Genomic DNA, 11011 nt, shown 5'->3' with positions numbered 1-11011 from the left:
ACATATCATTTGGTCGCGAACATGTTTAAGGACTAAACGATAAATCCTTCTTTGTCGAGTCTAAATAGTCCTAAGGACTTCACCACAACACAGGAGTTCATTAGAAGATGATAATTTGTGATGAAAAATATCAAAATAATTTTTATTTATTTATAATTTATGTACTATTACAACAAAGAGCACAACCGTCAACAGGCTGACGATTGGCTTTGGGATACTATTCCCAACAATCTCCCACTTGGCCTAAAGCCAATCGGTGCAGTATCTAATACCCATCTTCGACTTGAAGTCATCAAACTCCTTCACCACAATGGCTTTAGTGAATGGGTCGGCCAGGTTCTCCTTTCCTTCGATCTTCTGAAGGTTGACGTCACCTCGATCCATGATTTCTCGGATGAAATGGTAGCGATGCAGAATATGCTTCGTCCGCTGGTGTGCCTTCGGTTCTTTCGCCTGAGCAATGGCTCCAGAGCTATCACAGTAGAGCAGAATGGACTAATAAGGGAAGGTGCTACTCTGAGCTTGGTGATGAATTTTCTCAGCCACACCACTTCTTTGGCAGCATCTGATGCAGCGACATACTCCGCCTCGCAAACTGAATCAGCCACTGTGTGCTGCTTGAAACTCTTCCAGTAGATAGCCCCACCATTAAGGGTAAAAATAAATCCCGACACACTCTTGCTGTCATCGTAATCAGACTGGAAACTAGAGTCTGTAAACTTTATAAGTCTCAAGTCTGATTCACCATAAACAAGTCACTGGTCCTTAGTATTTCTTAAATACTTCAGGATGGTTTTAACAACCTTCCAGTGATTCTCCCCTGGATCAGATTGGTATCTACTCACTACTCCTAGTGAGTACGCCACATCTGATCGTGTACATGTCATGGCATACATGATAGATCCCACTGCCGAAGCATATGGAATTCTACCCATATGCTCTCTCTCTTAAGGTGTTGTCGGACAATCTCTCTTTGAGAGAAAATTTTCATGGCCTATCGGAAGATAGCCTTTCTTGAAATCCTCCATACTGAACCTTTTCAGCATAGTATCAATGTACGTGGACTGGGATAAGCCAAGCAACCTTTTAGATCTATCCCTATAGATCCTCATCCCTAGGATGTAGGAAGCTTCTCCCAGATCCTTCATGGAGAACTATGACGACAGCCAAATCTTTATTCCCTGTAATGCAGGGACATCATTCTCGATTAAGAGAATGTCATCCACATACAATATAAGAAATACCACTACTGGACCATTAGCCCACTTATAAATGCAGGGCTCTTCTCCGTTCTTAACGAAGCCATACGTCTTGATCGTCCTATCAAAATGTATGTTCCAACTCCGGGATGTCTGCTTAAGTTCATAAATGGACCTCTGTAGCCTGCACACCTTAGACTCATCTGTGGATGTGAATCCTTCAGGTTATATCATATACACCTCTTCATCCAGCTCTCCATTTAGGAAAGCTGTCTTCACATCCATCTGTCAGATTTCATAGTCTAGATAGGCAGCTATTGCAAGCATAATCCGAATGGATTTGAGCATTGCCACAGGAGAAAACGTCTCGTCATAGTCTATACCATAACGTTGACGATATCCCTTGGCAACCAAACGGGCTTTATAGGTTTCCACCTTTCCGCCTGCGCCCCTCTTCCTTTTGAAGACCCATTTACACCCTATGGGTTTTACTCCTTCGGGTGGGTCAACCAATGTCCACACATCGTTGACCTTCATAGACTCCATTTCGAATTTCATGGCCTCTAGCCATTTCTCAGAGTCAGATCTCTGCGTTGCATCCATGTAGGTGATCGGATCCTCATCATTTTCATCAAGTTTGATAGGATCTCCATCCTGGACCAAGAAACCATAGTATCTGTCTGGTTGACGTGGTACTCTACCAGATCGCCTTAAGGGTGCAGAAACAATGGGCTCCGAATCTGATATAATCAAATCCGGTTCAGGTTCAGCTACTTATGTCAGTTTTTCCACCTACCGAACTTTCTCAAGTTCGACCTTAGAGAAAACAGTCCCTTCACCAAGAAACTCCTTTTCTAAAAAGATTACTTTAAGGCTGACAAACATCTTTTGCTCATCAGCTAGGTAGAAATAATATCCTTTGGTCTCTTTTGGGTACCCTATAAAATTACACTTGTCAGACCTAGGTCCAAGCTTGTCCGTAATTAAACGTTTAACATAAGCCGGACACCCCCAAACCCTAAGGTGCGAAAGTACTGGCTTACATCCTATCAATAACTCATATGGCATTTTGGTTACAGACTTACTCAGAACCCTATTTAAAAGGTAACAAGCTGATTCGAGCACATATCTCCAAAGGGAGATCGGCAGACAAGCAAACCCCATCATGGATTGGACCATGTCCAACAAGGTCCGATTTCTTCTTTCAGACACACCATTATGCTGTGATGTTCCAGGAGGAGTCCACTGAGAGAGAATCCCATTCTCCTCAAGATATGTCAGAAACTCATTGGAAAGATATTCACCTCCTCGATCAGATCGAAGAGTTTTAATACACTTTTCAATTTATTTTTCTACCTCATTTCAAAATAGTTTGAACATTTCAAACGACTCCGACTTATGCTTCATTAAATAGACATACCCATACCTCGATAGGTCGTCTGTGAAGGTTATGAAGTAGAAATATCTACCTCTTGCACTTGAGCTCATGGGTCCACATACATCAGAATGTACCAGATCCAAGAGTTCACTGGCTCGCTGACCTTTTTCAGTAAAAGGTGACTTGGTCATCTTCCCAAGAAGACAGGACTCACAGGTTGGAAATGATTCACAATCACCAACTTCAAGAATTCCTTCTTGAGCTAACCTGTTTATCCTGTTCTTATTGATATGACCTAGCCTACAGTGCCAAAGGTAGACTTCTGACACATTATCTATTGTAGGACATTTACCAAAGGTTTGAACCACATTAACAGGTTGTGATAGAAAGTAAATTCTATTATTTAGTTGTCCAACAAATATTGTAACACCATTCAAAATGATATTACAAATATTTTTTTTTATTAAAAAATTATAACCGTACATGGCCAAAAGGCCTACAGAAATAATGTTTAATAAAAAGCTTGGACAATAGTGACATTCACTCAGAATTACATTACGAGAATTGATTATAAGATTGATGATTTCTAAAGCTAGAACTGGAACTTTACTTCCATCTCCAACGTTCAGGAACCTCTCACCTTCATCAAATCTTTTACATACCTGCAGACCCTGTATCGAATTGCAAATATGATAAGGGCTTCCGGTATCCAATACCCAGGCAGTAGTATCACAAATGGAAAAGTTGCAAGGTGTTATCATATAATTACCTTGCTTCTTCTTCGGCCTGTTTGGGTCCAGGGAGGCAATGTATAGAGGACAGTTCCTCTTCCAGTGCCCTTGCTTCTTGCAAAAGAAGCACTTCGCCTGGCTCTGGTCGGGCTTGCGCTTCTTGGTCTGACCCTGTGCAGACGTCCCAGCATGCGGCTGCACCCTTTTGTTCTTCTTCTTCTTGTTCTTCTTCCCTTTCTTAAAGGGTCGACGACCAGAAGAAGACCCTCCCACAACATTCACCGACTCCTTATGGAGCTAGTGGTCCTTCTCAAAGTTCTGCAGCAACCCCAACAAGCTGTGGTAGTTCACTGCAGGCTTTGTCATTCGAAAATGAGTAAGGAAGGGGAGGAAGGACTTGGGCAAAGAATTAAGGATCGCATCCTTACCGAGCTGCTCGTGCAGGAGAAAGCCCAGTTTATTTAGGTGCTCAATCATTTCGATCATGTATAGTACATGATCGGTGACTGAAGCCCCATCCCTCATCCGAGCATTGAAAATGGCACAACTAGTTTTATGCCTTTCAACATCGTCAGGCGTGCCAAAGGAGTCGTTCAACATTTGAAGCATCTCCTGTGGCTGGGCATTCTCGAACCTGCAGCTGAACTCATCATTTATTGCCGCCAGCATAATGCACCGAACAGTGGTGCGATCATTGAGCTACTTCTGGTAAGTGTCTCGGACCGTCCCTCTAGCGTTCGGGGCTGGCTCCTCAGGTGCCGGTTCTGTTACTACATAAAGGATCCGCTCATGCTCAAGGACGATTTTCAATTTTCGATACCAGCTATCGAAATTAGGTCCCATGAGCTTGTCATTATCTAATAATGACTAGAGCGATAGGGTAGTGGCCATAGCTGCATAAAGAAAAATCAGACTTTTATTAGTACATAAATTATTAATACAAAGACTTGGACTTTAGTCTAAAGTTTCTCTCAGTATTTTTATGAACCGGTAGCCTCAACCTCCAATTCGAGGAATTACTTTAATTTCTTAGTGGGTACTAGAATCCACACAGACCACACACGAGCCCAACTTTGGTTGGTCAACCCATGTGCATCATGGGTAGGTTCATAACCAGTTATTTCTCTAAACAACTTCTAGTAATTAATTTTATCCCAGATCCTAATCAGTAGGCTTTGGCCTCCATTGAAAAGATCTGGTTATGTCCAACTATTAACATGACTTGATTTGGTGAATCTGACCAATAAATGATCAGGCCCGACTTTGGTCGGCCAACCTGACCACCATCAGAAAGACTCAACCAAATGATCATATTATGAATGATAATTCTATTAGTCAATAAGCACCAGGCCTTTGGGCCTCCAGTGATTATTAAACTAATGGACTCATTATCACTCACTTAACGGGAGGCTATGACTTAGTTATCACTATAACTTAATCATTTTTAGGGACCTAATAATTTTTGAAGATTTTATTAAAGGATAGAAGAGAAGAAATTAACCAGCCAATTTTAATCCTCCCACTGACTTCACCAAGTCAGATTAAAAAGGATTTAATTAAAGCCGGCATTAGGAGCACCTAAATCAGTCACACTGATTTACCTAATGACATGAGTGAGCCCTAATCACTAAGTGATCTAATCAAAATCTAACTCACCAGGTTGGCTAGGTAAGTGAGATCAGTGGAAGGGATATGCCATTAACTCATCAGAGATCGAATCAATACGAGTAGCTCCCAATTAAAAACCACTGGTCAGACTGTCGAACTTACCTTAGACACCAATCAGTTCATTAGTTTTAATTTGATCAACTTAGTAAATAGGGTTTCACCACGTAGTCATGAATTAAGTCCATCTTGGTCTAGTTAAAGACTTGGACCCATTCAACTACAACTTTTGAAGTTGAGTCTAGAGTGTCCTTGACCTAATCTAATTCAACTTTTGATTAGATTTGACCAATTACTCTAATTTAGTCCATTTCTTTAAGCTAACCTTAGGTCTAACCCAATTATGGACCTAATCCATCTAATCCATTGACCCACAAGTTTATGTAATTGTCTTAGATCTTAATTCACAATTCTAAACCAACTAGACAATACTTAATTCTTTTAATTAAGTATTTGGGCTGATGGGTCAAGATTTGGCATTTCGAAAATAATTTTCAAATTTGAAAAGTATTATTTTCTGTTCATCAAATATGTTGATTCATTTCACAAATAGATCAGCACATTTCATAAATAGCAATCCTATTGCTAATTACATAATAGAAAATAACTCAATCAAAATAAATCATGAATATTTCTTTAGATCTAATCTAACACATTCATGATACATTTTACAATTGAACCTTTACAATTAAGTCCTTTCGCTGCTTCATCTGCATGGGATATAATTGCAGCGACACCCCTACCGCCATAGGAGACCCCATCGAATAGGAAGAAAGGGCCTTTAAACCCTACTTTTCTCCTATGATCGGATGGCCATGGCAACCAACCCAATTTGATTACTTGCTACTTGGATCAAGTATATCTAAATATATTAATTTTAAAATTTAAATTTTAAATTTTAAATTTTAAATTTTGAATTTCAAATTTCAAACAAATTTCAAATTTCAAATTTTTGAATTTCAAATTTTGAATTTTAAATTTGAAATTTCAATCAAATTTTAAATTTTAAATTTTAAATTTTAAATTTTAATTTTTAAATTTTGAATTTCAAATTTTAAATTTCAAAATTCAAAATTCAAATTTTGAATTTCAAATGTTTGAATTTTGAATTTCGAACAACTTTCAAAATTTAAATTTTAAATTTTGAATTTTAAATTTTATATTTAAACTTTTAGATTACAACTTAATCTATGCATGCAAATTCATATATCATATCTTAGAACCTGCTCTGATACCATTTGAAGTAAAATTTTAGTGCAGGGGTAAAATGATAATTTTAAATTTTTTTCAAAATTATTATTTTATAGTGAAAATAATTAATTAATCTAATTAATTAATATATATTTACCTTACACTAAGATCTAAATATGATATACAGCATGCATGGATTTAAATTTGAAATTCAAATTTGAACAGTAAACAATTTACTGTTCTGTGTTCAGAACACAATACCTTTGTGTGGGTAGTCGATCACCGTAATTTGATCACCGCCAGAAGAGTCTGATCATCATGATGCAGCCACACAGTACATCTGAACTCTGCGGATCATCCACACGAGACTCCCGGTCTGATCGGCTCCTCACGAGTGCTAGCTCGTTGTAGAGCCCTTTCAACGGTCGATGCTGATCGAACTCCTTCGATCAATGTCTGTCAATTTTTTGGATGCTCTAAATTATCAGCAGACATACTTGAGAGGATATTGAAGATCTTCCTAAAATTTGGTGGGCTCACGACACTCGTAGCTCATCTTCTCACTTCCCGAACCCCAAGCTAAAACCCTAGGGAACTCACTGGAAACCCTGCACCTATTTTTTTTTTCTTTCTTTTTCTCTGGGAAAGATATGGACTTCCTACTTGCACACAAGGCTTCCTCACACCCCACTCTTTTTCTTCAAAAAATTTTATGCACGTCCCACCTTTCTCCTCCTTTTAAAACAACGTCGAACGTGTCTTATCCGCGTGAGAGGATAAAGATAAGTGGTTGTACATTTGAATTCAAATCAAATTTGAATTCAAATGCAAAACCAACTCATCCCTATCCACTTGGGTGTGAGAAGAGAAGGGGCGTGAGTTGATTTATGCATGGAGAGTTTACACGAGAAACACTTTCTCGTGTAAAATATGGGGCGCACAAGATAAGAGCATGGCGCATGGATTAGTTGGTTGCTCATTCAAATTCAAACTTTCTTTTGAATTTGAATGGCCAACCAACTTATTTTTATCCAGATAATTGGCGCACAAGGGTGGGCGTGGGATGCCTTCTACGTGGAGAAAATTCATGAGAAGTTGCTTCTCGTGAATTCAAATATGCGCAGAAGAAGTGAGGTGGCGCAGGGAGAAAGGTCAAGGTGGTTTGAACCTAATTGAGCCAACCTAATCTAAATAGGTTAAGCACAATTAGACTAAATTAAATCAAACTTAATTAGACTTAATTAGGCTCAATAAAATTCTAATCAAATCAAGAATTGATTAAGCCCAACCCCTGATCAAATCAGGGATCAAACCATCTCGACGATTAGGTCAACTCTTAACCTAATCGGGTCAAACCCAACTGAATCCAATTCAATTGGACTTGATCCAAAAATAATTACTAAATTAAATTGAGTTAATTAATGATTAAATCACTAATTAAATCTCTCATAAATATTGAGTCTAAATCTGATAGGCAATCGGATATCAAAGTCCATCAATATGAAACCTTGATCGTAGAGTCCCAAACCAGTGAGACTCTTGACCCCAGTACCCAAAATATGTGGGACTTGTGATCAAAGAATCTTGATTCTCGATCACAGAGTCCCAGACACGTAGGACTCATAGTCCACAAATATTAGGACTCTTCATCAGCCATCAGATCAGATAGGGACCTCTAATGTGTGTGACCCCACAGGTTCGAACCTAAGCCGGTAGCACAGGAATCAATTCCTGTACTAATTGAAGTGACCATCTAGCAATGGTACCCGACGTTCGGATAGGTCGAATAGTCATAATCACAATACTCAGAACCTACGTGAATATGGTTACTGTATAATTCATCTCTTTTGATCCCTGTGTTTAGAACGACTCAGGATTAAACTGTCAACCCTGATTAGATCATTCGAGTTATGCTCAACTCAATCAATCCTGTGACTCCTCACTAGGACTACCCTGGCCAAAGTTTTGCTAAATTGAAATACAACTGTACACAGCTCCAGAACTAGAGTGGTCAATCCCATCTTGACACACGCACCGACAAGTCAAGTACTTGACTACACCCAGCAGTCTTCTGTCACTGAATTAGAAATTCAGGTAGTCTAGTGCCTAAGTGCAGTGAGTTGCTTGCAAGTCACCGTGACGGTCTCAGATCGGAGGAACATTTATACCCATATCTCATCGGAGCAAATCTTGACAGCAGAGATAGCTCCGGAGTCGGTCACATTCAGTGCAGATGTACCTTTACATCTCACCTGTATGCCATACCAGTGTCTCTACACTCCTTGGTTAAGAGGACAACCAACCTATATGGCACACAATGACCTATGCTCGATAAACATTATTTTCCTTGGTAACAACGTATCATTTGGTCGCGAACATATTTAAGGACTAAACGATAAATCCTCCTTTGTCGAGTCTAAATAGTCCTAAGGACTTCACCACAACATAAGAGTTCATTAGAAGATGATAATTTGTGATGAAAAATATCAAAATAACTTTTATTTATTTATGATTTATGTACTAATACAACAAAGAGTACAACCGTCAACAGGCTAACGATTAACTTTGGGATACTATTCCCAACACTTTTCAGCCGCACAGATACCTGCGGCTGCTATTGCTACTGTGCATGACCTGCACCACTTCGGTGAGGCCCCTGACCTGCTGAACCAGCAGGTCGAACTGCTCCATGCCGACTGCCGTTGCCGGAGGAGGAGGAGCTTGAAAAATCGGAGACGAGGCCAGAGCTGGCGGATCTTGCTGAGATCTGGCCATGGAGGCCGTAGATCGCCTGGTGGATGCCTTTCGGGGAGGCATCAGGTTGGGATCTGACCGGAGAAGAAGAAGAAGATGTCGAAGAAGATGACTGGAGATAGTCCCGTTGAGTACTCCTTTAAGAACAAGGGTCCTGCGAAGATACAGCCCCTTCCTCTAGCGCCAATTCTATTGGTGCAGAATTCCACCGATGTCGGAGAAGCTGGAGTTGAGGGGATCACGGCCACCGCCGGGACCTACAAGGAAAGTCTAAACCGGAGTTGGAGGTACTCCGACAAGACCCTCCGATGCTCAAGTCAGTACTCTGCTTCAACAGAAATGGAGCACTCGAATGGAATTTTAGCAGAGTTTAGAGATAGTGCTTAGAGCTTAGAGGAGAACGTATCTGGGGGGTCTCTTTTATAGACGGAAGAGCGTAATCGATTGACAGCGACATCCGTAACTGCCTAGTAGTAGACCATTCGGGGTCACGTGGAATTTGTTATGGAGAGTAGTGGTGTTCATTGTCACGACTTGCCGGAGAGTGGTGGGGCCACGTGGAGTTTGTTACAGAGAGTGGAGTGGTGTCCATTGTCGCGACTTGCCGGAGAGTTTGGGCCGGACGGCTGAAGCTCGGTTGGGACGTCTGATAGAGCGAAATAGCTCTATCTCAGCAATCTAAGAGAAGCTCAGATATTTTTGAGGTTGCTGACGGGTTAACTGTTGTTGGGTACCTTAGGCGTTGATACTGCAAATGGAAGTCATCTGCTGTAGAAGTCCGGATGGAAACTTTCTGTTGGAGGAATCCGGCTGGAATCCGATTGCTAGAGAAGTCCGTCTGAAATTTGTTTGATGTAGAGCTTGTCTGAAGACTGTCCGCTGAAGAGGTTCGGTTGCATAAGGAATCCGACAAAAGGTCGACCGATAGCGAAATTCGAAAGGTGCTATAGAAGGTTGACCGATAGAAGAGTCTGGAAGGCGTTGTGGAAGTTCGTCCACTGGAGGAGTCTGGAGGACACTATTGAAGTCCGGTTGATGCTGTTGAAGATTGATGGCTGGAGAGGCACGAAAGACACCGGAGACAGTCGGTCATTGTAGAAATTCGGCTACTGGAGCCCGTCCGTTGTAGAAGTTCATCTGGAATCCATCCGCTGTAGAAGTTCGGATGGAGTCCGATTCTTGCAGAAGTCCGGAAGGAGACCGCTTACTGTAGAAGCTCGATGGAGACCGGTTGTCGTGGAAGTCCGGATGAAGATCGCTTATTGTAGAAGCTCGGCTGAAGTCTACCTGCAATAGAAGTTCGGACAAAATTCGCTTACTGTAGAAGGTCGGATGGAGACCGATTGCCATGGAAGCCCGGATGGAGACCGCTTATTGTAGAAGCTCGGCTGAAGTCCGCTTGCAATAGAAGTTCGGATGGAATTCGCTTACTGTAGAAGCTCGGATGAAATTCGAAAGGCGGTCGACCACTGTAGAAACTTGGATGGAGTCTGGTTACTGTAGAAGTCCTGCTACTGAAGAAGTCCGGATATTGACGAAGTTCGGAAGAAGCTCGAAGTAAAGTCGATCGTGACAGGAGGAAGTCTGGAAGAGATTCGGAGAGTAGTCGATCACTGTAGAAAATCGGCTGATAGTGAAGCCCAGAGAGCATTTGGAGCAGTCCAATAGATGACTGAAGGAGCTCATTATTGGAGAAGTCCGAAGGGTACGGTAGGAGTTCGTCCATTGGAAGAATCTGGAGGACACTGTGGAAGGTCGACTGCTGGAGGAGTCCGGATGGTACCGTGGAAGCTCGGATGGCTGGGGGAGTTCAGAAAGATGCCGCACAAGGTCGGAAGCCGGAAGAGTCTTGGGAGGGTTGGTCTCTTACGAACTTCGGCTGGGGTTATTTTATACCCAATAAATAATTTGTTGAATGTAGTGAGAAAGAAGAATAGAAAAGGAGGATTAGAAGAGAAAAATGAAAAGTTAACCGGAAGAATGTAAGCAAATGAAAGAAGAGAGTTTTTAGAAGTTAGAAGAAAAATAAAATTAGAAAATGGATGTTTGAATTGCAAAACATTGAGAAGGTGATGAGATTAAAATATTTTTAC

This window comes from Elaeis guineensis, chromosome 3 (assembly GCF_000442705.2).
Source record: "Elaeis guineensis isolate ETL-2024a chromosome 3, EG11, whole genome shotgun sequence".
Classification (NCBI taxonomy): Eukaryota; Viridiplantae; Streptophyta; class Magnoliopsida; order Arecales; family Arecaceae; genus Elaeis; species Elaeis guineensis.
This window is presented reverse-complemented; position numbering follows the sequence as displayed.